This window comes from Dendroctonus ponderosae, unplaced genomic scaffold (genome assembly GCF_020466585.1).
Source record: "Dendroctonus ponderosae isolate FM_Combo_2020 unplaced genomic scaffold, Dpon_F_20191213v2 Dpon_F_20191213_1, whole genome shotgun sequence".
Classification (NCBI taxonomy): domain Eukaryota; kingdom Metazoa; phylum Arthropoda; class Insecta; order Coleoptera; family Curculionidae; genus Dendroctonus; species Dendroctonus ponderosae.
Window position 1 is genome coordinate 16,313,599 of NW_026017110.1, and position 27,308 is coordinate 16,340,906.

General features: G+C 33.2%; 1 protein-coding gene and 1 long non-coding RNA gene across 5 annotated transcripts in view; one reads left to right on the plus strand and one right to left on the minus strand.

Moving 5' to 3' along the window:
- LOC109542490 (cadherin-87A) overlaps positions 1–27,308 on the plus strand; it is a 100,373-nt gene that overhangs the window by 10,356 nt on the left and 62,709 nt on the right. The window contains exon 1 of one of the 3 annotated variants that reach the window (XM_048661242.1): positions 16,108–16,485. The exons of 1 other annotated variant lie outside the window; for it this stretch is intronic. The gene's annotated coding sequence lies outside the window, so the exon portion shown is untranslated. Of the gene's footprint in view, positions 1–16,107; positions 16,486–27,308 lie in introns of those variants that run through there. One more of the 3 variants, XM_048661240.1, reaches the window with a different exon arrangement.
- On the minus strand, positions 10,677–24,949 carry LOC125502599. Of its 2 annotated transcripts, none has more exons than XR_007280367.1 (3): positions 24,620–24,949; positions 10,859–11,029; positions 10,677–10,803 (listed from the first exon to the last, which is right to left on the minus strand). It is a non-coding gene; the product is annotated as an uncharacterized LOC125502599 (long non-coding RNA). The 2 variants fall into 2 exon arrangements; XR_007280366.1 differs by lacking the exon at positions 24,620–24,949 and adding an exon at positions 19,420–19,660.

A 27,308-nucleotide genomic window follows, 5' to 3' on the forward strand; every position in this document is an offset into this window, starting at 1 on the left:
TTTAGTAAACAAACAATTTTTTGTTTTTTAGAAATTTAAGAAAATAAAACCACAGTATCGGAACAAGTTCTAAAAGCCCAAAAAACTCACCAACAACGCGAAAGCTTAATTTTGTTGATTCCTTCTAAGATTAATGTATTTCAAGTTTAGGTTTGGTTATCAAAGTAGCTTCCACTAAATGACTAATATTAGAAACCATTGAATAAACCCTATTGAATGCGGCACAAAAAAGTTTAAAAGATGCCATTCGGTTAGCCGAAAATATACGCACTTATTCTAATTCAAGATGTGGATTCTGCATAATTTCATTTGACGTTTTTTCGAAATTGTGAAATGTATATTTTGCGTGGATGAACTTACTTTAAATAGAACACTAAATTCATTTTATTACTGCGAAAATAGTAATCCGGAATGTAATTTCTAAGAAGGAGAATCTTCTTCCTCAGACAGTTGAGTAATTAAGTTATCAAGAAAGATTGGGTTGGTAAACATCAGAAGGATTATAAATCCGCATTTCGCGTTTAGAACAGAATGAATCTCGCTTTTAGAAGAATAAATGCATTTTTAATTCGTTTCTTTAGATTCTATAACAGCATAACTTCTCTACCCACGATGTTTTTTATAGCATAAATATGTAAAATTTATATTATAATGGAATTCAAAATATTATTCATAAATCATACTTGAGGATCATTATTCGCTTGGTACCGCATTGAAATTTTCAGCCATGAAGGATCAGTCCCAATTTTAAGACACTTTGCATGTATTAAAATGTTTCCTCGATATGTCATGCTTTCGCTGTATTATTCATTCTTTCGACCCTAGCTTTCACACGCCAAAAGAAATTCAATTACGCATAACCCACGACTTGAACATGCCATTTTGGAGCAAAAAGCTCGTGAGATGGAATTTTCCTTATATGCATAATACTTTCCAGAAAGCAAACATTGAATAGTTCTTTTCTCATGCTGGAACTCTTTAATTTTTTCACCTAGATCAAATTGTATGATCTTTATGTTGCTCCATTTTTAACAAATTTCGATAGTTTGCCTCCTAAGTTAAGTTTACCGATAGTTTCAGCAACTCCATGTCATGAACAGTGAAACATCCCAGCTTTTGATTGAAGGCAATTTATTATTAAGTGAGTTTGGCATTGATAATTTACATTCAAGCGCTTGAATTAATTGATAGGCTCTTCTAATAAATTACTATTCCTACTTGAATGTTCTGTCTCCTGGAAGAGCGTATTTTTATAAACGTTTTCGCTAGATGCTCACGAGGAATTTGCCAGCAAGCTGTGGGCAAAACGTAAATAATTTAATCACTTTTACTACGGGAATAGACTTTAGTTAAACTTGAAAAGTCTGGAGATGCCGGTAAATATACTCACCTAAAACATTCACTAAGAAATCAAATTTCATTTCAAGAGCTAGGTTAAAGTTGACAATTCTCTTATATTTAATTAAAATCCTTTTACCCTCGAGTTGAAAAAGATTTCGAAGTCGATTAAGAAAATCAACCATTTAGAATATCTGCAACTTTTTTGTTTGTTTTCATTTTTGTTTTGGACTATATATCGAGATAGCTTTTTTAGGATGAATGGTATTAACTTCTGATAATTTGATTTAAATTTTACTATTACGAATATCTCACTTTATAGTAGTATACGAGTCTGGGGGTTTTATTTAACCAAAATCGATATTTTAGCCTCCTGATTTTCATAGGTAGATATACACCTACAAAGCAGAAATCGTTTATGAGCCTGTTCAGCTTTACTGGGCTTAATTATTAATTATTGCCATAATGTGAGGTCTTTTCACAAGTTCGTTCCCTACATTATTGCAATTACCGAGCACTTTGTCTTTTAAGGTGACCTTATGGTGAGCCTTAAGGTTTACATATAAAAATAAATATATAAATGAAAGTCCAGAGAATCCTTTTCAGTATTACGAAAACAAGTTAAACAAAAACCAGTTTTGTAAAATATTTAGAGCTTTAATTTTATTTCAATATTGTTTTCAGCAAGGGGGCTTTATTAAAGATCAGACATAATTTTTTCGCAAAATCACCCTGTAAATGATGCAATAATCATAGTAATTGCAATTATAAAAAAATGTCGACCCTTTTATAACGTTAGTACAGAAGAATTACTTAGCCAGCCTTCCTTTATTAGAAATATTTTATTTCAATTAGAGTTCGTCAACTAAATTTTAACATTTAAAATAATCGAAAGAGCATCGAACTTCTACTAATGTCAGTTTTCCCTAAAGCTGATCAATTTTAATTGAAATTTAATTCGAAGAACAAATACATTGATTTTCAAATACGACATTTTACCGATATTGGTATTTATAAATTTTAAATATAAAACACAAAAGATCTAATTGGAATTTAATTTTGCGCCCCAAATTGGATATTCGCATTATTTAAATCAGTAGAAATTTCAATTAGAAATTAAATTACATTATGGTCTGATAGGTTAAATAATGCTATTGAAGTAAATAAATTGAAAGTAAACTGCTCAGAAAATTATTGGCTGTAATCTAAAGAGCTTCTAATCCAATTGGAAAGTTTCGCTTTAAGGTGCTTTTTGGATAAATGAAACAGTCAATTTATATGATAATTTACATCTGTATTTTCAATAATTTATTGACAATAATGTAAGAATACAGCGCCTTTGTACATATTCAATGCTATCATCCTAACAGTTTCTTACAACTTTAAAACTAGTTCCTGTAAATACCTTGCACATTTTTTTTAAATTTTCAAACTGTGCAGCTTCGAAAAATACTTGTTTTTTTCGAGGTATTAAAACGTAATTTATATTTCGAACGGTACGTAACGTATAAACGAACGTATAAAAAAGCGCATTTCTACGTTTTCGTTACTGAACTATATTAAATACTTGAAAATTAATATTTTGCGATGGGAATGTAATAATCTCGTTACTTTATTCAGCAACACAACCTCAATAGCAATTAATTTTTCTCATTGAAAGAATAATGCTATTATTGATTATTAATTAAGTACTTTTCATATTGTGTTCGAAATATATGGGAGTGTCGCAAGTGTCTCAGTGTTAGATGTAGATATAACTTTACAACATAACAAACCACACACATGTAAATGCAATGGCAGAAAGACCGATTTGGACGATAGTTTCTTTTGAAAGAAATAAATATGATTGTTCTTATTATTATTATTAAAAGTGGTCTCTATTATTTGGTATTGCTAATATATGTTAGTCTTCTGTGACTAGACTGAAAGTTTGGGCTTAAATAAATATTTACCTGTTTCTCGAGAAATTCGTTAAGCGAAACAGATTTTTTTAACATTTTAATCATCGGCTTATTTATCGGTCGATGCTCAAGCTTTAATATCAGTTTTGCAATATTGGCGCGATATGAGCCATATCAGGAAGCGAAAGCATTAAGCGAAAGCTGCGAAAGTCATTTGGGTAGAAACGAAACGTTAAAAGATATAAAAATTCTGTCGATAGCGATATTTATAAAATGATAAATTCCTTCTATGTTTAGAAGCTTATATAAAAAAAATCAAATTTAAGGGTAAATTACTTTTCAGTCAAATGCAGGTTTATCTAAATTAAAAATATAAACAAAAACATTACTTTTGACAAAATTTTCGATTTTACAAGCAAAATTATTATAGTAAATTTGACTGACAATCTCATATCAACAAACTAATCGATAATTGACAAAAGACAAAACTACACATGTTAAATAAAATCGCTAGTTATTTCACGTCCCTATTCCTGCATGGACCAGGGAAAAATCCCTGGAATTTTTTTAAATATAGCGACATCGTTTTCCCGTAGCGAGCCCTATCGACAGCAAGTTAATGGTTTTCCATTTAAACATGATTAAATTCTCTCGAGCAATTGCTTCGTGTTAATTTTCGTTAATAGTGTTCATTATTTTAATGTTAGCGTGAAAATTTTAAAAACAAAAAATATCATTTAACGGACCGTTTTTATATCAGTTATTAAACATTCAGTGCGAATGTAGGTATTATAATGAAAAGATCGAGTAACCATTTAAGGAGACAGCGGAATCGAACAATAAAAACATTTCAATTCGCAAAGAAAACTTGTGTTTCCCACGATTTTCAATGTAGTATGTTACTGGTAATTCTGCAAAAATCGCTAGTAAACCTCCTCTGAAAAGTATGAAAAGTAACGATCAGTTTCAAAAATAAAAGTAATTTACTTTATTTTCTTAAAACTTGGAGTTTTTCTTGGTGCGACATTAATTATTTATGTGTTTTACGTATTCTGTACTGTTATAAATAACGGCGTTGTATGATTCTTATACAAATTAAAACAAACTTCAGAGAAACACAGAAAGCAAAAGTTTTCGTAACACAAATAGAGATGCTTTTTTAAAGCAAATATTTAAAACAGAAGAAAAATTCTACAGTCAATCTTTGACGCGTTCAAGAAATTCGAAAGTCGAAAGAGTAGCAACAAAAGTTCCTTTGAACTAATCTACATCTGTCATGTGTGCTAAATTAAATTTGAAGAGAAACAAATGTAAATAATTCATTACTGGAAAGTATTCGAAATAAATACGTAACACTCAAACATGCAGCCAAAGGTAAAATATTAATATTATTCCCAGTAATGTCAATCATTTATAAGAACAAAACAAAACAATACGGAATGCCAAGGTAATTTGCTTAAACAAATGGCTATTTCTTTCGTTTGACAGTGATCACGTAAAAGAACAGTTCCCTCTAACTCGATGAAAAATAGAGCAGCTCGTTTCTCGGTAAATTTGAATTTTTGCGTGTTTCTTCGAAGCGGAAATATTTATTATTCAGTTATCATTCTCGGCAATATTGTAATCGAGTTTCTGGTTATTTTAAGGCAGCGAATTTCATTTAGAGCCAAATAATATTTGTCTCCCAAAAAAAAATTACCACAATATCTTTCGCTTACCGAGCAGTTTCACGAAATGTCTGCAGCGGCGAAAAATATTTCTGATTTACATAAAACGAGCGTGTGATTAAAGTTTGGGGGGTTAGTTCCGACGTCTACTCATATCAATCTATATAAACTGCAAAAACATCTGGCTTTATTATATCAATACACCATAAAACCAAGTCTTTGTGCCGATGGAATGGTCCGAGCAATGACCCACACAATAAGAAAATGCTTGGAAACCTGAAAGTAAATAATGACTTTCCGTGAGAGGCAAAAGAAATAGAGGAAGAACTTATCTGTTTTATAGTGTTGATAACTCTCGGCGACAACTACTTTTTATAGGAAAACTTGGCTTTATCTAGTACGAGTCATATTCTCATACTGCACGTTTGCAACTAGATGTCGTGCTTTCGATTTACGATAACCCGCAGAAAATAGCAAACTAACTAAAATGTTGTGTAAAACTTCTTTAGACGATTCAAAACTTCTCGTTTTAGCTATTTCGCCTCAAAGCGGAAGACCAAAAATATACGGAAATGTTAAGCGATTTCCATTATAGACCACCAGTAGGTCATTAACCGAAGAAAACCACAGATGTTTACTACTTATTTCTTTTTTTTTTACTGTTTAAGTCATTTATAGGACATTCAGTCAATTTTTAAAATGGTCAGTCCCAACCTTAAAAACAACATTTTCCTATAAAACTAACACAAAATTTCATATTGATAATAAATTTCGATTAATCAAGACGAATAAAATTTAAAATAAAAAGGTCGGATAGTGTAAAAATAATTTTTAATTTATTTAAATGCAATTCATTAAATATCTCGAAACAAAAAATATATGATTTAGACCACTTTCATAGTCATGGGCACATATAACATTTTAAGTTATGACTACAAAAATTTGGATTGTTGACACCACCATCCGTTGAAGTATGAAAAACTGCTAGGAACTACAGATCAGTTAGCTAAAAGTAGTGTTATTGCTGAATGCTGATCAGTAGTTACTCTGAGTAACTGATGTCACAAAACTCGTCGCATATGCCTTTCTTTCATTTATCTTCTTTATTTTTGCCATTAATAGAAACTCCACGGTGTTTCGTCAAAAGAAAAAGTTCCTTTGTATCTAAATTTAACGAAGCATATCTGACATCTTTCCATTTTAGCACAATGAGGAAAACAATACGGGACGAGCTTGATTTCCAGCACACAATGAGCGTTTGAAGTAGTATTCCGGAAGGGAATACTTTTTCTGTAATTGCTAGCTTTATCTCCTACTTCGCATAAGTTTATATGTTTGCTGGCAGAAGAATGCATTTTCTGTATTTGCCCTAATTGTTTCAACTTTTCTTAAAGTGAAGTTAGATTAAAATTTTAATTAAGAATACCCGCCGAAAGACTAGGAGAAAATTCCTTTTGTGTAAAAAATCCTGCGAAGCTTATTGGAGCTTTCGCAAATAATTACAGAGTGGGCACATATGAAGAGGTGCATATCTTTCACTGAGTGCCTAACAATCCAATCAAGTGAAGGAAGTAAAGCAAATAAGGTTTTTCCTCGACTTGAGATGTGTATAGTGAGGAATTTCAATAAAAATTCTCGCTTTTTATATTTATGCATTTTCGCAGAACGAAATCCACCATAAATAAAAATTCGAATTTAATTGAAGGAACGGAAAGCCTTCCTACTGAATTTCCCTTAATGATAAAATAAAAGAACACCTTTATTGAGTTAAATTTTTCCATGTTTTTTAATACAAAACTGGAGCGAATCGCAATTTTGAAGACAATTTTCTTTATGTGCTTTATGAGTTGAAATATAAGACGTTTTCAACCAGAAGCAGCAATATTTGTAATTGAATAGTTGAATTGAAGCAGTGAATACTATATTTTCCAGTTGGTTACTAAATTAAATTAAGCGTAGTTGAACGTCTTTTGAAAGCGGAGAAAACGTTTTTAGTTGCTGTATTTGTCTCTTTTAATACTTACCTTATATTTCTGATTGTAAAACTTAATCCTAAACATCTATCTAATAGGGTCTCTGCACATAATATCTTTTGTTGGTTAAACTTCTTCAAACATTAGCGTGCGGGTCGTTTAGAAGAATTCCTAAAGCAAATTTGTAAAATAAAATTTAAGTGTGAAAAAAAGCGGCATGTGGTGGAATTCAACAGACTAATCTACAGTCCGTTGAATTCTACACTTGTAGACTGGTTTCATGCATGGTTACGGGGTTTTTGAAAATAACTGGTGCCTTGCCTGGGAATGCATTCACTATAAGGTATCATTTAATTAGACACAACGTTCACATATAATTTGAGCCTTGAATAAGACCCCAATAAAAGTCGAAACGTCGCCAATAATTAGATAGTGACGTTTTTCATCATTGTCCTACACCTGCTGTCTTCAACTTAATTTTCCAATTGGGACGCAAAAAAATGTAAACGAAACTTTTTAAGGACACTAAATTATTCCGTCCCAAATTGCAATGTTATGATTCAAATTGAAATAAAATTGTTGAATTACTTCACCCAAACTGCATTTATATTTACTTTCAGATTAAAACTGAAAATATGAGTTTTGTTCTGCAACAATCCAATTTTCAGGAAGTTGCACCATGCAATTAGTTTACCACTGTGTTCCTATATAATATGTGGTTAAATGCCCTACCTTGAGCGTATATTTCATTATACAAAACAAACTCGTATTTTACACATACAGATTACTCTCAAACCAACCGTATAACTGGGTAATTATCTAGATTTTAGATGTATAAATTTGAGGTAAAAATTACAGAAAAATGTCCTATGTGGTGCTATTCCTCTCGCCATCTCTTCACTTCTATTGCAAATATTTAAGGATTTCTCACCACGTAGACTATAACTCAGTTTATCGCCTCTTTATGTCAACGACATGAAGCAAAAAATTACCGCGCCTTTATAACCACATTCAACATTTTTTACTGCTGGAGATGCATCATCCAGGCTGGCGCTTTCCAGGACCAAAACCTAAATAAATGGCGTTATTTATTAGATCCTGCCAAACGCACTAACAGGATGTTTTCTTTTAGGGACTCGTTCGTAGAGGTATTCAATATTTTCCGAAGTCCTGTACATTGTCAGTCTTCACGAGTTGTTTTACATTATTAATGTCAGTCATCTTTTTTATTATCAAGGGGTTTTAGTGTCCATTAAATTATGACGCGTCGAGACACTATGCATATTAACAGAAACCGTTAATTAAACTCCGATAATTTGAAAACGAATTGCGTTGAAAAATTAGTTCGTGTGCCCTTCACAATTATTAAAAGAAATATCTTTCAAGCACAACAAAAGTAGCTTAAAATTCCTACACATCCGTATCCGTTTAATTCACGCCTTGGAGTCAGTGAATTATGTACACAGTGAAATATTGTGTTTAATCCAGGAAAGGTTTGGAAAGCCCAAAAACAATTTTTAAGGATGTTGACTTAAAATTATCTTCCAGTTTGATCCCTTCTATCAAACTAAAAGGTGCAGATGGGAATCTCTATCAAAGTAAAAGGAGACACTTTGCTGGAAAAACCTTTCTGCACTTGCACCTTGCATTTTATACAATCTGAAAGTAATGGCTCACTGAGCTTAAGATAGCTCTCAGATACTTTCCATTTTCGAGTAACATTTTTGTCCATGTTTAACTTTGCTGAGTTTTAAAATGCTTTTAGGCAGTGTAAACCTCACAAGCACAATTGCGCTCTTTGCTCTAAAATTTCAGATCGTGCTCAAATCGCTTGGTTCGCTATATACATTTCGCGAGTACTGCTCCAAATCGGAGTGTGTCACAAGTTTGGTTGAATAATGGAATAATTTTGCGATTGTGCAGCGGATTTAAATAATACAAATAAATAGATGGTGATTAATGCAAATAAACGCTGATGTCTTTTTGCTGGAGTTGAAAATGTTTGTCGCAAATCGCATTGCACGACAATAATAAGTTATTTCTTAAAGCTTAATTTTCCATTTCCAAGCTGAGGATTTCAATCATCTGAATTTCCATAGGGGATTTACAGCGTTCGCAACAGGGATTTGCGATTTTCCCTTCATAAGGAAATGAAGTGTTCGATTGTATCTTATGTTGGAAATAATTCTAGGTGCCTGTGGATTTTGTTGCCCAGGGCGTTTTAGCCATTTGATATTAATGATCTACTAATGCATATATAAATACCCTCTTTGGTTAACAGTTCTTGGCGGATGGCTTACAATAATAACAATTTATTTGATGATCACAAAAGGAAACTTGATTTCGGATGTATAGATGTATAGATTTAATCGACCAAATCTTATATAAGGCAAATACTAGCATCAATCCCCACAGATCGGTTTGATTACTGTACAACCCCTATAATTTTTCTTCGCCGAGATTTATTAGATCAGGTTAGAGGTCCCTGATTTCTTTTATTGCGTATCTTGATGCCTAAGCGATGACAGAGTAAAGATTTATTAAGCCCACTACATTATGTCGTAATTTATTGCGACATATCTTATAAGTTTTGCAGAAAATAATCTCGAGCAATTAGGACTAACTGTAGGAAATTGTGGATTTTTTTTCTATAGGAGAAGGCCGAGTATATGGGGTAGCTGACATTTGTAGCTTAATTCTCACCAGGAAATTGGAAAATAAACTGATTGGTTTGCAATCGGTGTATTCTTTGATGTTAGTTAAGCATTCCGTCCATGTTTAACCGTTAACTTAACGTTTGAAAAGGCGTAAGTTTGAGTAACTAAAACAGTGCATTCTGTCCTAGTTTACCATAAAACTGCCTGAGCAGAACAATACTTTTTCGAAAATTCAAGATCATTTTATACGACTGTTACTTGTCAACATAAAAAAATAGAAACTACAAAAAGTTTAATTACTTGTACAGGTAGAAAATAAAAATGTACGAAACGTAACATTATTATAAAGATGTATTAGCAGTTTTCTCAAAAAATAATTGCCCCTTTTTATTGTGTACCTATTTGTAACATGCTGAACAGGCAATCTATTCTTCTCTGGGCCAGAATTCACTGCAATAAAACTTTCTATATCAGTTTTGGACAATTTTGTTATTACAGTGTTTTTCCTTCACATTTTTTTCTACCTGTGTGATTACGAAAATCAATTTAAGTTTTAACACCTTTTCTCCATTCCCGACTTTTTTGGTAGCCGCTTCACCTCCCTTGCTCAATTATTTGTTGAAAAATTCTAATAGGAATAAATTATCTACTAGTGGATTATCATCCGAAAAAAGTCCGGGTTTGGCAAAATCCGGTTTTACCAGTTTTCGTAGTTATTGCATTAAAAACTGTAATAGCAAAAATATTGAGATTCGCTCAATTCTAGTAGCCAACCGGATTACCAACTTGTTCAGAATTTCGAAGATGTATGGATAATAAACAAGGAATTGCGTAGGGCTTTAGCTTGCTTTCAACGCTGTTTATTATTTCCCGGCCGCACAATTATATGTCCCAACAGATTACACGAATGTAATTATACCTTTAAACGAAACAGAACGGTTTCGTCCGTAAATAACAATTTATAATTAGTCAATAAGCCCTATATTGTTTATAGAGTAAAAGCATCCAGTGCAGCTTTCAATTCGGTAAATGTATATATTTAGCGCATGTAGTCTGAATTATCGTGAATTATAATTATCGCAGTGTGGTCAGTAACTAAAGCGGTGAATAATATGCGGAATAATTACGCTAACATTTGTTGACTAACATTTATTTAATCGGCAACGTACAGTTTTGTAGCGACAAATGAAGACAGCCTGCGTCGACATCTTCCAGATATTCCATTGATTGTCCCGTTCTTTGCCACGTTTTTTCCACCAAACATGGACTGGAAAATTAAAATTAATTACTGCGGCGCCCTATGCCAAGGGATGTTTTATTACCCAGAAGATAATAGTTCAGCCAGTCTGGTTTATACTATTATGGAAACTCGTTTCGTGGTTCCCTTCTTATTAGATGATTAAGTAGAAACTGATTTTGTTTGGATGATTAATGACTTAATTTCGTCTTGGTTTAATTGTTCCCACCCTTCTGTGACAATCGCAGCTTTTATGCTGGAAGCGACATGCAAACAAATTTACGAGTGTTGAAACTTTAAAAGGGCGATCTTATCACAATTGAACAGGATTAGTAGAATGATGAAGAAAGACACTTAATTTTTTTCGAGTAATTATAGAAAATCTTTTTAATAGGTATATTTCAGTTTTCAGCTAATGTTCGGTAGATTTAGTCAGCAGATTAGTCCCATTAAATTCCAGGTTTGTAATTCGATTAAAAGAAAATTTATTTCCCAATTTAAAGGCTATTTTGACAAAGAGAATTATGGCGCAATTCCTCTAAAGTACAGCAGAATTTAGAAAATAGATGTTGTGCAGTAAAAATAATTCCTAGACTTTAATAGAACTATTACCTACTAACAGATTGATTCGGCTGAAAAATATACAACCAGGTGCAACAAAGGAAGAAAACTGAAAAGTGAAAGAAAAATAAATAGTTTCGCAAAAATTCTTTAAGCAACAGGATCCCATAGATACATGATTAGTTTTTTTGTACAGTAAAATATCAAATTCCTGCTGGAAAATGAACTCATGAAAATTATGTGCGAGCATTTACTTAGAAAAAAACTTCTGAGACAGCAAACATGGACTTATTTTTAAAAATTCATTGCTCCAACTCAAAATTTCTTTATCACAAACTGCAGGGATAAACAACTTCTTCTTGGAGTGCCGTCTCCTATCGGAGGTTGGTTATCATCCCTGCTATTCTTACTTTATTTGCCGCTATTCTGAAAAGTTCTGTTGAGCTACAACCAAACCAATCCCTCAAATTTCTCAACCATGAAATTCTTCTTCTTCCCTTTATAGTCCCTTGCATGATCAATCTAAGCATCTCATATCGCTGGTCGCTCATTATATGCCACAGGTATTGTAATTTTCTTGCATTTACAGTGTTAATTAATCACAATTTGATGGTGTTAATAAAACACATAAAAATTGACCATAAAAGGCAAAGATGTAGAGCAGGTCTTATTGTTTAAATAGCTGGGCACTTAATAAACACACGATAAATCAGGACTGTGACCCTAAAAGTGCAATCAGATCCAAAATAGAACAGTCGAGGAAAGTCTTCGCTAGTATGAAGACGTTCTTTACTAGATTGGAATTGAGCTTAGAGCTCAGGTCACGGATGCTCCGTTGCTATGTGTTATTTGCCCTTCTATACGGCAGTGAGCATAGATAAAGACGGCAGTGAGAGCTGGACCCTTGATCCCATAACGGAGAAGAGACGCATTTGAGATATATCTCTATCGACGCATGCTCAGAATTTTTTGAACAGAGAAGATAACCAATGTAGAAGTTCTAAGACGTATGAACAAAGGAAAGGAACTGCTACAAACGATGAAAGAAAGGCGACCACAGTTTCTTGGACATATTATGAGGGGCAGTCGCTACGAAATCCTGAAACTAATCATCGAAGGGAAGATTCAATGAAAAAGATCCATCGGAAGACGCCAGAACTCATGGCTGAAGGACTTCGGCATGTGGTTTGGGCGCACATGCACATATATTTTCCGAGCAGCTGTTTCGCCAACCTTCATAAGGAGACGGAGAGATGAGAAGGAGATGGTGTTAATTATTTCACATCATTTTATTCTTATCATTATTTCACATCAAATTGACTATCATCTATTTCTTTCTCTAGGTTTTCACTGATGGATCCATGGATTACTTTAAAAAATACCGTGAGCGCAGGACTTATTAATGATATTGTTCTATATTCACAGCAGTCTTTCGCGTTTGTGACTTTTTGGAATAGCATAAAGTGGAGAGTAGCCATTGCTTTGGTATATACCCTGTTTTGTATACTTCTTTAAATATATCCAGTAGTATACCCAAGGCATCGTCGTTCATACATTTGAATGTTTCGACTGGTTTTCATTTCTGCTTTTAATGTTTTTAGACGCTATTTTCTACTTCAACTTCCACTTATCCTGCTCTATTATCTCCAAACAGCTCGTTATATTCAGTTCATCTCCTGAGTTTTTAATTTGTATCAAAAATTAGCTTTCCGTTTATAGTCATGCTTTCTCTCCTAATCCTCTACCTCTTCGCACTGCTCCTTTAACCATCTTTCCCTCGCTTTTTAAATTTTTTATTTACTGTTTGTCTACTTCTCTATATTTCGTATTATCTTTGTTTTTAAATTGTCTTTTTTTACCTATTATGTTACCTATGTTTTTTAATTTGTTTCATTTTAATCCTGATTTTGGTTACCACGTAGGTCTGATCCTACATCGGCACTTACATATGTGTTTGCCGAAATTATTGCATTTCTGCATCTTTGAAGATAAAAAACGTGGACCTTCAAATGAGTTAATCATCGAATTAGTTAAATTAAAAGCAGGAGTTATTGTGTAACGTGTCCGGTTAAAGCATAAACTAAAGCAGGTTGCATTTTATGTAAGAGCCATTGTGTATACCATATTGGAATCGTTTCAATTAAACACCCATAAGTGATTATCCGGTGTCTTGATGTAACACATTTTATTCGCTCAACTATGAAGATTATGATGGGTTTTCCAACTGATTGTTTAATAAAACCTTACAGTAACGATTATTACAGAACATACAGCTTAGGTTAGCTTTGGGTCGTTGCCAAATATCGACAATACTATTCGTTTTCATTTGTTAATAAGGAAATTTTCTACTGCATTGTTCCTTTCATCGGCTACAAGTTCGAAAAACAAAGGACCATTATTCCCGTTATTTCAACATCTAGGATCCTTAACTGCCGCATAACGGTTATGCACAATTTCTCCAAAAAACGGAACGAAACTAGGTATTTGAAATTACTTAATACAGTTAAAATCCCTGGGTAATTCTCGGAGGACTGTAATATACCGTGCTTAGTAGAATTGTTCGCTTCTGTTGCTTTCACGTGAGACATTAAGGAAAAAGCTCTGGTAATTTTATTAAAGTTGCCCTTTGGGCATAAAGGTTTTCGTTTAGAAAAGTACGACACATTTTATTATCGCAATTTAAAAATTCCAAAGTTGCAACGACATGTCCATCTCCTGACAATGATAAGTTTGCGATTGGTAATTACTTGTTAATTGTTGTTGAAAATTTAATATTCAAATATAAACTTTTTCCTGTTGTTAAGCTTGTGAAACAATATACAGTTATTGCAAGGTCGCCAAGTGCATGTGCAGGCAACATTGATTGTACGAGATAATTAATTTATTCACGTGTATTGTGAATAATTGCATTATGTTATTAATAAAAATCACTAAAAACTACTTTTTAGGACTTGAAACATTTATCCAAGTTCAAGGAAGTTTGTAATATGATGCTACTTTGAAAAGCTTCCGAATCAGAAAAACAGCAGTTGCGTCTTGGCTAAGAACATTATCTAACTAGTGGCTAGAAACTCTAAATATAAGAAACAACACGCATCTAGTTGAAATAAAATTTCCCGCAGAGTTTGCGTTAAGACCGGTTTTTCCAAATCGGGTTATCATAAATAATGATAAAAATCTTTATCAGTTGTAGCAGGAGTTTAGCCAAAGCCAACGATACTTTTTTTGATGAAGAACATCCGCAATTTAGATTTTTTAAACTTTAGGCACTGTGAGAATGACCCACGTTACGTTGTGCAATGAACGATAATTTGCCCGTTAAACTGAATGTCCCCCTAGTTAAATAACGCAATTCCACTTTCGTTCATCATCAGATCAAATTCGTTAGCAACCTTAATACAAAGTTGTGGTATTGCATTGTAGGCTGTTTTTTCATTTGCATCCAAATTTTCCGATCAGTCTGATTTGCTTAAATTGTCGACATTTTTTTTCTGTGGTGTTTGCTAACTTTTATAATGTGATAATTTCGAATCATTCTAAGATGTAGAAGATTATATCAGCGGTGACTTGTTTTCTACCGAAAAAATATTTTCCACCAGAAACCAATTTTAACCATGAGATTATTTCATTGCAAAATAAGCAATTCAAGAATATCAACTTACAGTTTTAACTTTTGTTAGTTGTATTTTTGAAGGCCTTTATTTAAAGATTAACGATTTTTCAAGCTTTTCATGGCAACAAAGTAAATTGGCAATTGCGTCATTATCTAGTTCGTAATTTTTGCACAGAAAATTGGAAGCAAAGTAGTTTTGAAACGTTTTTTTAAATTATGTTCAACTTTTTGCTTCTATTAGCAACTGTTGTGTAATATCTATATGTAATATTGTTTTAATGTTTAATGTAAATAAATATTGCAGCTTGCTGAACACATTTTAAAAGAAAATTCGAAGCAAAGTTAAGAATGTTTTGTCACATTCATGTACGTCGTTTAAGGACGTCATTTCACTCTCATTAGCATTTTTTCTTTCGACGTCTTTTACGTGATTATCGGGGCCAGTGCTGGCTGGGATAAAACCCAAGTTCATCCGGATCAATTTTTTCGCTGCTTGCTTGAAGGTCAATTTAAATAATTAAATTCGTGTGTGTGAAAAAGTAACAGTGAGCAATATAAAACTTCTTTCCATAAGCTCCAACTTAGGGAACTAACTTAACAACTGTTGTTATAACTGAAAAAGGTTCGTTATCCGATTTCGCAGTTATAAGTGCGTGAAATTCGGTAGAAATTTTTGGCTATCACAAGCAAGGACTTCCAGAACCGGTTTCGGCTTATTGTCCTTTTCAGCTGGATTTAGCTTATCCGCAACAAATCCAAAATTCTGCACTTGAGGGAATTTTTTAAAGATTTCACTTGAATGATTCCAAGTGGCCGTTTATGTAACCTTTATGTGGCAGCATCCGTCCTCAGAATGGAAACCGCATAATGCAAATTTCTGGCTTCTTCGCATTCATTATCAATATCAACACTTGCCTTCAATAGAGAATCGTTCTGGTATTCGAAATATTTCACAAGGCTGCGCTCTTCAGCTCCTTAAGGAACCGAACGGTTTCGCAATATCTGGTCTGTATCAGCCAGTATCATCCGATACCTCAACGTGTATTTTTAACTTGCAGTCTAGGAGAGGACTCTTAAAAGGTTCCCATGACCTGTCCCGCATTGTTGGCGTCTCTCTTCAGCTTTAGGTACCACTGGTACGGGTTAATAGCACGAACAGCTTAGGGAACGCCTTGCCACCGAAAGTACAACAGCAAACTTGAAACCAGTGCGCTAGTCAGCCCATTACCAGTTCCCAGACCGAAGGCCTGAGTTTGCATGCACGTTCGCTTGTGCAGATCAATGTGAAGTGTTTTGTTTGCTTGATAGTTCTTCGTTGTTTTTCGGTGTGTCCGTTCTAGTGGTACCGTTATTCAATGTAAATGTGCGACCTTCCCCTAGCCGCTCCTTCCGACCAAGTGATTTACAAATGGTTACATTCTTTGCATTGTTTCCTGTGATTTCGCCCTAAACTTCTTTGTAGTTTGGTATGTTAGTTTTTCCCATTGGATTAACTGAATGCTGAAGAATTAGAGTAGGCAGGCCAGCTCAGACATAGAGTGAGTAGACGCTCGTTGGAAACGGTTATTTCAATTCCTCAGCTACATTTAGTTACTGTTAATTTTAGGTGTAAATTACGTTAGTTTAGATGGACATTGTCGTTGTTCTCACCCAACTGGTATTACCAGTGTTTATCACTTTCAAGAAACGAAAAAGAGGTGACATTGTGTTATTGCAGCTAACCGAAACTTGCAATAACGATTGTTGCAATGTGGCAAAATAATACACAGTGACACAAATGCACACAAAACGTGCATATTATCGTGAAAAAACATTAGTAAATGGAGACATAACTAGTGGTGTCGGAATAATGAGTTTCCTGATATCAAAGTACCGTACTGCAGTATAAATATGCGAACGACATCATTCACCGTATGTGGGAAGCAATAAATTTAGCAGGAAATTAGGTACCTATGTTGGAAACATTGCAATAAGGTCACTAAGTTTGGAACAAATTTTATTGATTACCGAAAACCGAGCTGAAGACCTTCTGGATCAGACTGATTCAATTTGAAAGCAGATAAATATTGAAATAGAAAAAATAAAAGTTGGACAAGAAAATAATTTTTATCAAAGACTTGAATCAGCAGCTACTTTTCAACAATTTAGTGCACTACTTTGAGATCAAAAATCTGCAAATCCATCTAGATCGAACAAAATCCATTTTTTTAACTAAACTGCTCAGTTTGACTAACTTTGGAACTAGATAAATTCTGACTGCTTCGATCGAATTGATTTCTGTTTGAAGCGTTATTTAGTGCAATTCTTTTTCGGTTAGAACGTGGTTTTGTAAAAAAATAGTGAATCGGATGAAGCTTCTACAGGGTGGCAAATGAAACAATGCAAAATTGGTAAAATTTTGTTTTGTTTCAGTACCTACCACGAACATTTCAAAAAACGGTTTCGAATTTTTGGCCCATCTGGTTTATTTACAGAGTGGTCTCTAAATATCCACTTTCTGGTCTTGTAGTGCAATTTTTTTTTAACTTTTTCAAAAGTTCACAGTGGACTTGAGAAAATTAATGATTCTCCGCATGATCGCAGATTTTGGGGCAACTTAGTTCCGTTTTGGTAATTTTTTCGGCAACCTTGTACATATATCAAATTTTAGTCCTAAATTGTCTATGAACTTTTAGCTTTAACATCAACTACTTGTCCTCTTCTGTCCAACTCGGACCATGCCGAACTTTACGAAATTTTACATTTTTTCATTTAACTAAAGATACATACATAACAATAACATAAAATGTATCGGAAGTGCTTAATTTTTATCAAAATACTTTTCGTTTTCTTTATTTTTACCATTGTACATACTTTCCTGACTGTGTTTCAATTCCAAATCAAAATTAATTCCTGGGTTTCAGTCATTTATTGTCTCTATTTATCAATTAAAATACGTTTCGGAGTATTTCTCCACAATCATCAGTTTTTATGTGTAGCGTTGTTACTACTTTAAGCCTTGGCATATATTTTTTTTACCAGTCAGAATTTATCCAGTTTCAAACTTAAGGAAAATTTGTCAGTGTAACGGTGATTTTGGTGAGCAGCTCATTTCAACAGCAGAGAAAACAATCTTGTGCACATTTTTACCAGAATATTTATCCTCGAGCAAACTGAAAACTTTAATTGTATTTTGTATTCTTTAATGTTGACGATCTTCCCATTTTTTTGCACTAAGAAACACCTTCAATTACGTCCACCTGCCGTAAAAAGTCTTCAACATATGCTGATTAAAATTAGTTTTCTTATTTTATTTTTAAAACTAGAATTTATGTAGATTTGGAACACACATTTTAAGTATTAGTTATTAACGTTTTATGGTTTTTTTTAGAGAGCACTGCCAATAAATTATCTTCTAAAATATGCTGTTAGAACCTGGAACAAAATACGTATAACAATAAGTAGAACAACAACGAATGTAATAAAATTCTAATGGAATCTAGATTGTAACCTGAGGTATATTCCAAGCAGAAAGCCAATCTAAAGTCCCCCCGACTCCAGATATATTGTTATATTAAATCGCCCATTAGGTACCTTACAAACAACCGTACAAAATTCAAACAAATAACTTTGGAAACAAAAGTTTGCTCTATCATCATTATATCAAAATGGTTCATTGCCACGAGCACTGTCATTCAATAAGTAGTCATTAGCGAAATTCTATTTAGAGATTCAAGAAGGAATTTGCAGAGCAGCTGTATTTAGTTCAACAAAGTTCAGTTCGTATCCGGTTATTCCATTATGAATATTTTTGGTTTCCAGTTGAAAGTTCGATTGGAAATACAATATGTTACCCAGCTTCAATTGAAAGGGCATTCTACCCGAAGAAATCAGATTTCTCGGCTCAATCAATAAAACTGAAAAAGTGAAGGTTTTGCCACATCAAAATTATCAGACAGAAAAAGAAAATCCGATGACAAACAAAAGCGTAAAGTTTTAGAGGTGCAACAATGTGCCAAATGGAATAGAAAATCATATTATATTGTTAAAGTTCATCTGAGCACGAGAAGGAAACGCTCGAAGGAATTGAAAGCGGAGGCAGTCTGGATGATGTTTTCGATTATGCCAGTATTCATCGTAATTTAGACAAAGTTATGCATTATGTAAAACTTTGCAATAGATGTTGAAAGTACAAAGTTAAGTTTTGCATGTAAAGTTTTTTAAGCCAATTAGTTCTTAAACTTTGCTTAGGATCAAATGATAGGACTTTCTTTAGTTTCATATTGCAAATATTTACTTGGTATCTTAACAGCAAATGTTAAGATCTGGGGAACTTCCTCTTCAGGTGGCAGAGATGATTTTATCGCAGGTCCAGAGGCCTTAAGTTGAATTAATTCTTATAAAAAAAACCTTTTGGCTTGAATTTTGGTCGTTTCTAAAGTAGATATGCTATTGCCATATTTGCTTTACGTATTTGCTACCTAAGTACTTACGTATATTCGCTTTAATATTCTTAGGGTCCTTTCGGGTCCACCGACCGTCTTATTGAAAACTCTTTAGTATTTAACTCTAAATAGATATAACAATCTGAAAATGTGCTATACTAAAAATGTCTTAAATAAATAAAAATGACCTTCGTATTCGAACCAATAAGTAATACTGCTATTCAGAGCCCATGTACTTTGCCTCCAAGATTCATGAGAAAAAATTACAGGCACAATATACGAATTTTTTTCATAAGTTTAAAGACTAAAATCGACTGACCTGTTTTTATTTAGAACTTATAAATCAAACCATTTAGGTACGCATTATCAATAATGACACTAATTGCCAACGATCTATTTTAGCTTAATTACTATTCGATACTTACGGGAAGAAACAACCCTTTCCCATTAAATACCGCGTTCCATCTTTTTCCTTGTTCTTGTCAGACCCAAACCGTACTGGAGCATTCGGAAGTTTGTAGTATATTTATTTTTAGAAACTAGGGGATTAGGGAAACGCCCTTCAGCTATAGTATAAAGTAGTTGATTCTGTCAGACGTTCGAAATTTGGAAAGGCTGCGTTCGTGTTATACGTTTTGCAAATCAGTTTACTCTTGAAATAATTAGATGAGCGATTCTGTTGAATTTAAACATAAAGCTAATTGTATGCACTTACGCGGCTTGGCCTCTACTTTATCATGGTCGGCGGCTTTCTTGTTACAATCAGTATTATTTAATTAAGGATAATTATTTTTACAAATGGCTGTTATTAATCGCTGGGTTAATAAATGCGGTGATAATGTATCGGTTGAAAATTATTTGAGTTCTAGCGGACAATTTTAAGTTAACTTGTCGTTCTTTGCAGCATTTAATGCCGGATTGTATCCCACTTAAGGAGAAAGTCGTTAGTTAAATAATCACCATGTAACCTGCAATCTACGCAATTTTCTTATTCTGTAATTACTAATCAACGTATAACTGGGAGTGATTATAGCATAATTACACGCTGCTCTGTTCATGGACATCTGATGAGGATTTATATTGCAAGATTAAAGTCTTAATTTTCTATCATTCCAAGAAGTCAAATTAATTAAATACGCAACTTATTTAAATATATTTTTGTTCACTTAAAACTCCAGAGAAGTGCATTTAATTAAAATCGATTTTCGGCCAAAAACGTCGGTGGTTTTAATGTGAATTAATCCCAGTTAAAATTAAAATTGCCTAATTTAATCAAGCAGCCAGAATGTCGGTTGCTAGAAGCCGACTCTTAGAAATTAGGTGATTGAATGGTTAAAACCGAGATCGTAATTAATTGGTGCAATAAGTTGAGATGCAACGTTAATATTCAGTCTCGGCTTTCGTACCTACCAGAAATTTACTAGTTTATCAAAACCGAAATGAATTGAATGCTTTAAGATTACTTCTAATTTTGTCCCATTTATATATATATAAATAATCTTTATTTCTTACAGAAAAAGGCTATCGACCCAATCGGTCTTTCTGCCCTTGTTTAGTACATATGTCTTAGCCTAGCTTATTCTAAAATTAATTTCTATTCCAGTCCCATTTATTTTATTCGAATTATTGACATGCTCACATCACGTCTTCTTCGGCATATCAAATTGCATTCAGACACTGTGTAAAGTAGCCTTAAAAGTAATTTATGACGTGGGAATTGGCGCAAAGCGCTAAACTTGCATTACAATTTTAATTAATGAACTTCGATTCATGCAACTTTACTACAGAAATCGAGAATTGTCCACGGTTTAAGATTGCAGATTGTTTGCAAAGTCGTAGCAAACCAATTAGTAATATTTAATTTGATTGATAGATCTTTGTGTATCAGCTTCAGACAGTTATTTAATATCGAGGTGAATGCAATCTTCACTGGTTTCTCTTGAAATATTCTACAAAAATATATAAATGGTTGTTGACTTGATCTTACGAATATTTATTGATTTCTTTAGTCGATTGCTTTTTCTCTAGATTATTGCAATTTGGGGGAAAGCAATATAAATGTGTAAATATAATAATTTCGCACAGTCTTGCGTTCGGATATTTGTTCAATTAAACTCAAATAGCTTGCGGAATTACTGTTGGGATGTTTATAATGCAGTTTTCTTTTTTGTGCAATAAATAATTGGATTATTTTTCTGCAAACGTGCCTACCAAATGTATTTTTATTTATTATTATTATACATTTATGATGTTTATAACGTTTGCTATTTACAAGCAGTTAGAACCTTTCTGAAAATTTCCAAAGTTATTCAAATCAATGGAGACCGATTTTTTTTCAAATTCTATTCAGAATAATGCTGATGTACATGTGTTTAATGCAACCATTGCATTCAATCACTAAAAGGCGGCAGTCAAAAAAGATATCCAATATTATTGGAATTTCCAACTGAAAACAGAGCATTGAAAATTGAAAATGTACTTCCGATTTGTTGGCAAATTAATTAAATTATCTTATTACTTTATCCTTCAACTGTGGTCTTCGTTTCGGAGGTTGGCGCTTTAGTAATTTTACAGTTTCTTCAGCTTATGGACCTTCAAATATCTCAAGCATCTTTGTATTGTAATATTTTTAGATGTTTCGATCTCTTCGTATGGTGGCTTGCTAATAATATAGGTTTGATATTATTCTAATGTCTTTATACTCTCGATCGTTTTTCTTCTTGCTGCCCGTTACTCGTTTGTGTGTTTTCATTTAGTTGCAACGTAACTATTTTTTGCTATTTAGTATAAACTTTTTAAATTTACATTCACAGGATGTTAGTCTAATTAAAACATCCCATAAATACCTTGAATCAGATAAAAGCCATATGCTTCAATTAACAAACAACTGTTCGTTCTATTAGAGATGTCAGGCCTAGAGCCATCATCTAACTCAGCAGCTAATTTTGAAACTAATTGGTTAATCCAATTGGTTTGGTCTATGATTACCTACTTAATTACTTTGCTCGTATGTTTGTAGCTCCTAGTCAAATGTCAGCAGAGTTAATACTGGACCCAATTGTGGCTTGGCTAAATAGGGCCCTAATGGTTGAAAGGTTTTCGGTCCAAAATCATTGGTCAGACCACATTGGGTCCAATATGATTTCGAATCTGATCCATCTTTCCTTCTAACATGCTCGCACTTTCTCAAACAATAATTTAGCTAATAAAAGATCAGGGCATCGAAAACTTCTGACAGAGTAAATTCACCGAATACTGCAGATACACGAGATAAACTATTGCCCTGCGAATTTCGAAGAAGTTTACTGCAGACCCCGAAGCCATGACATTAATCACGGTTTCGTGTTTGTCTTAAAGTTTTATGCTGACGAACTGATATCACTTACTGTTACTATGTATGTACATGTTCTCTATATGATTTAAAGAACCTGTTTAAATTTGGTTAAAGCAAACACCAACTTTGTCGGTTTGTTTAAAAAAATATATTCGTTTCCTCACAGTCTTCTCATATCAAGTGGCTTCTCGCTAATAATCTGCACGGCACCATTGCATTTTTCAACACCAGGTTTTTTCCTAACTTCAAACAGAAACTTTTGAAGAAAATTGTATTTTCTGTTACAAATAGGCGGTTGTGTCATTCAAGTGCCTATCAACCTAGGTAGAGTTTAAAATTTTACATTTTTTGACTTCTTAAAAATCAACACCTTCTAGTTGGTCTATCAATCAATGACTGGCTAATTTATCAGAGCAATTTATTAGTGAGCTGCAAAATTGATAAAGCAAAGCAGAAATTTAATTGAAATTGTAAATACATTCACAGACTAAGTAATTAGACTAAAATTTATTAAAATCAAATAAAGTGTTCCCAGATAAATAACAAATAAACTCATAATAAAACAAACTTATTTATTTTCAACAATCAATAATTGATATTGAAAAATAGGGCGTTTAAAAAGCAGCAGCTGCAAAAGTAATAAATAAATCCAGTTTGAGTAAAAGTGTTGAATAAAATCGTAATGAAAATGTCGAAAGCAAATTCCAATAATACTCTTATTGGGAGAGAAGCCTCAAATAATGCCTTATAACTCGGAGAGGAAATATTAAATTTTCAATGCGCAAAATAACAGATTGTGAAGGAGCTGTCGCAAGATTTCAGAAAAGCTTCAAAATAGAAAAATTCTTCCCAGTTTACAAAATATATACAGGGTGATTCACAACCTTATGTGTCACAGAGCGGGGGCGTGTAGAGGACCTCAAAACAAGTCGAGTTTCTATTTAAGTTTTTTTCTCCGTTGTATGGTTAACCAGATACAGGGTGTTAAAGTTTTAAAATTATATTGGTATTTTCTTTTTAACTCCTACAGTTTATGAGATATTTTGCTCAAATTTTGAACGTAGGCTAATGTTTAGACCCAACTGGCTGCAAAAATTTTCAGGTGTTTTTTTTGAGGCATACCCTCCGAACTCTTTTATGGTGCGCCACTGACGGACAAATTGTTAAATTTATTGTGCAATTTAAGATTTTTTATTGCTTGCAATTTTTTCGTATCGGCCTCCGTTTTCGAGTGATTTGCAGAAACATAAGTCCATGTAAGGATTGTGGGTGATTTTCTATGAATTTTCTTAACAATTTTTTTGAGTCCTTTTCACATTTTTTTGTAAAAGCTTGAAGTTGACGTTAAAATAGGGACGGCTGACGAGTTAACTTTAAAGTTTTTTTTCTTCTTTAATTTCATTTACAGTAATTGAGCTTAATCGACTGTAAGATAATCCAAATAAAAATTCACAAAAATGTAACGAATATTTCAATTTATTATTGAATTAGTTTTAACTTTAATTTATTAAATTAAAATTAAATAATTTAAACTTTCATTTTAAATTTAATAAATTAAAGGTGCTGTGTGGTGTTAAAATAGCCTCCCTCGGGTTTCTCTTAAGCATAAATGAATCTTAGGCATAATGGTATCTCGTTAACCATGGGCCTGAGGCAAAAAACTTAAATAGAAACTCGACTTGTCTTGAGGTCCTCTGCACGCTCCTACTCTGCCCATAAGGTTGTGAATCACCCTGTATATTGTCCAAGTCGTTAGAAGGTTATAAATACCTTAAGAATGTTCTTGGAATTAAGTTGCCTAATCCGTTAGTTTCGGGATCAAAAATTAGAAATTTGTCTTCAATGGTATAACTGAATCAATTGCGATGATGGGCAATTTCACTAATCCCTAAATTATAGTTAATAAGTACTTACAAAAAGCGTTTGATTGCATATGCTACACGTGTATATAAATGCATTCATTTCTCGCACTTGGCAAATTATTGATGTTCCCATTTACAAGTAGTTAAACAGTACACAACGAAAAGGTTATCGCAGTTATTTTGTCTTTAATAAACCGCACAAACAGATATTTGCACTTTGATACACCCAAATAACTTTACATTATAATGGCTATAGACGATGTCAATTTCAGTAGAAATTGCACAATATTGCATAAGTATGTTAAAAATTGACGGTTCCTTAACATTTCTTATTTATTCCACCCGCTCATCTCCGATTAAACCTTTTTTATAATATTTTTTATTAAGTAACAACTTTTAACTTGCGAGGGTCCCGGCAAATCAACGCGTTTTTAACGAACGATAAATAATTTTTAATACTGTACTTAAAACACTGGCTTGACGGAAAATAATTATGTTATATCAGTATTCATGTTTATTGTTGTTATTTTGCTTTAACTGTGTGCTCATTTCCATTAAACTTCCATTCACATTTTTCTAATTCAATTCACCATGTAACGAATTCGATAAAATCCAAATTGAGTTTAAAATATCATGGGGCTGCTGAGTAAATCCACGCAACGTTCTGCATACAAATTGCTTAAAATAATTAATAGTCCATATATTTTACACTAACATCGACAATACCTGTAAATAAAATGGCTTTGCTGTTTATCGCTCAGTTCCGAGCCATTAATTTGTATCCAATGATTTCGTTATTTTCTAGCTTAACAATTACGTATTTTTATTGTAGGTTGTAGGTCACTATATAGCATACGAGATGTATAGGCATTGATGACATGTTGATCAAAAATTATTTAAATTGTTTTTTTGGCTTGTAGGTGGCGCCTCATCAATGAACACAGTGTGGCCCGCAATATTCGATATTTACATAGTTAATTAACATGAAACTCGAAAACATTTAGAACATTTCCTGCTGATCAAGCTCCTAATTTAGAAAGCTAGTTTGCGTCTCATATTTAATACCCTGTTGGCTTGTTAGCGGTGATTTGGCTGGCTCATTTTAAAAGCCGTGAAAAATTGTCACCGTTGATTATGGAGTTTTGATTATCCAACTATTTCCATTCAAGCAAAACGGGCAAATTCTCGGAACAAATGATTACAATAAACAAAATTGGAAAGTAGACAACAAACGGATAGATAGACTGGCTGTTGTAAAGCATCATATTGCAACATCGATTCCTATTGGCAAACGTTCCAAATAAAACCCCACGTTTACTCTATCGTTTGACTTCTTACATCCTTTCAAGTGAAAATGCATTCTAAAATATTAACAGAGCTTTTTGGAGTTCCAGGGACATTAAGATATCAAACTTCGAAGCTCCAATGCGCTGTGTACGTTTCACCCGATGCATTATTTTCTTGAAAGCAGCTTAGTGAAATGTGCCCTTTTCAATAATCGCACGAAATATATACGAAAGTCGAGTGTTTGTACTTTGTGCCAGTTCTGTAGGTTCGTTTAAGGCAGCATACATGCATAGTGCATACTCTTTCTCCATGGGAATTGAAACTTTCATGTTAGTAAACATTCAGATTTCATCTCATACAAACAGTTAACTTTTTGATCTTTGCTTAGTGCAAACCGCTTGAAGAGTTTGTTAGATCTTCCAGAGACACAATTGCATTTTTTTACATTGATGCAGCTGACATTTTTGATGGTCTACTAGTTATTTTTCTGGAAACATATCTCATTGAAATATTTTTCCGTTGCGGTGCTTTCCATCAATGCTTTTGCCTGAACTAACATGTACGTTACTCCAACTTTGAATGCCACTTTACTAGGCAAATATGGGAAAATCGATTAAAAAATTCAACGTTTTACACAATTACGGCAGCTCACAAACATTGAAAATCAATTAGGCTGTAATTGATGACTGGTTGAAAATACATTTATGTATGGGCACATATGGTAGGTTCATAAAACACAAATCGGGGCTTTGGCTATTAAACAGAGCTGATTACGACGGATTTAACACACTTTGAATTTTGTTGCGCTGGATATTAAATAGTCAAATGATTTTTCAAACTTTCTAATGTAAATTTTATTTATTTTCGTTGAACGGTTTCACTCAGAAACGCCGCATCGAGTTAATCAAAGCCCTGCAAATTCATCATTAAATGGACAAGCAAACAGAACATCTTCGACGTTCATTTTTTTTGTTCAAATAAATCCAATAAAATAATAATCCTTGGTTTTAAAAGCTGCAAATGATGTTAATTTGTGTTCTGAATAGTAAAGTAGTGTGTAGGCCTGGGTAACACTGTGTTGAGTTGCGCTATTGAGTTGTTGCCGCTCTCTGAGTTAATGAGTTATAACTCATCATAAGTTATAAGTCATTTATTAAAGCAGATTAAAGCTTTACGAGACCCCAGGAATTCTAACATCTTAAAGAAGGTCATCAACATTTTTTATGAGAAACGTTTTACTACTTTGTCCAAACAACTATAAAAAAGACATCTAGATTTTCTGAGCAACAGAACTTAGTCCAAAGAAAGTCGACGAGCTTTCTTGTAAAATCGATCTATTAATTTTTTGCATCGCGTTGCAAAACGCTGAATGAGGATAAGGAGATTCTCGTGTTGCCAGCTGATAAGGGCAATGCAACTGTGGTCATGTCTTCATTGAACTACGAAGACAAAAT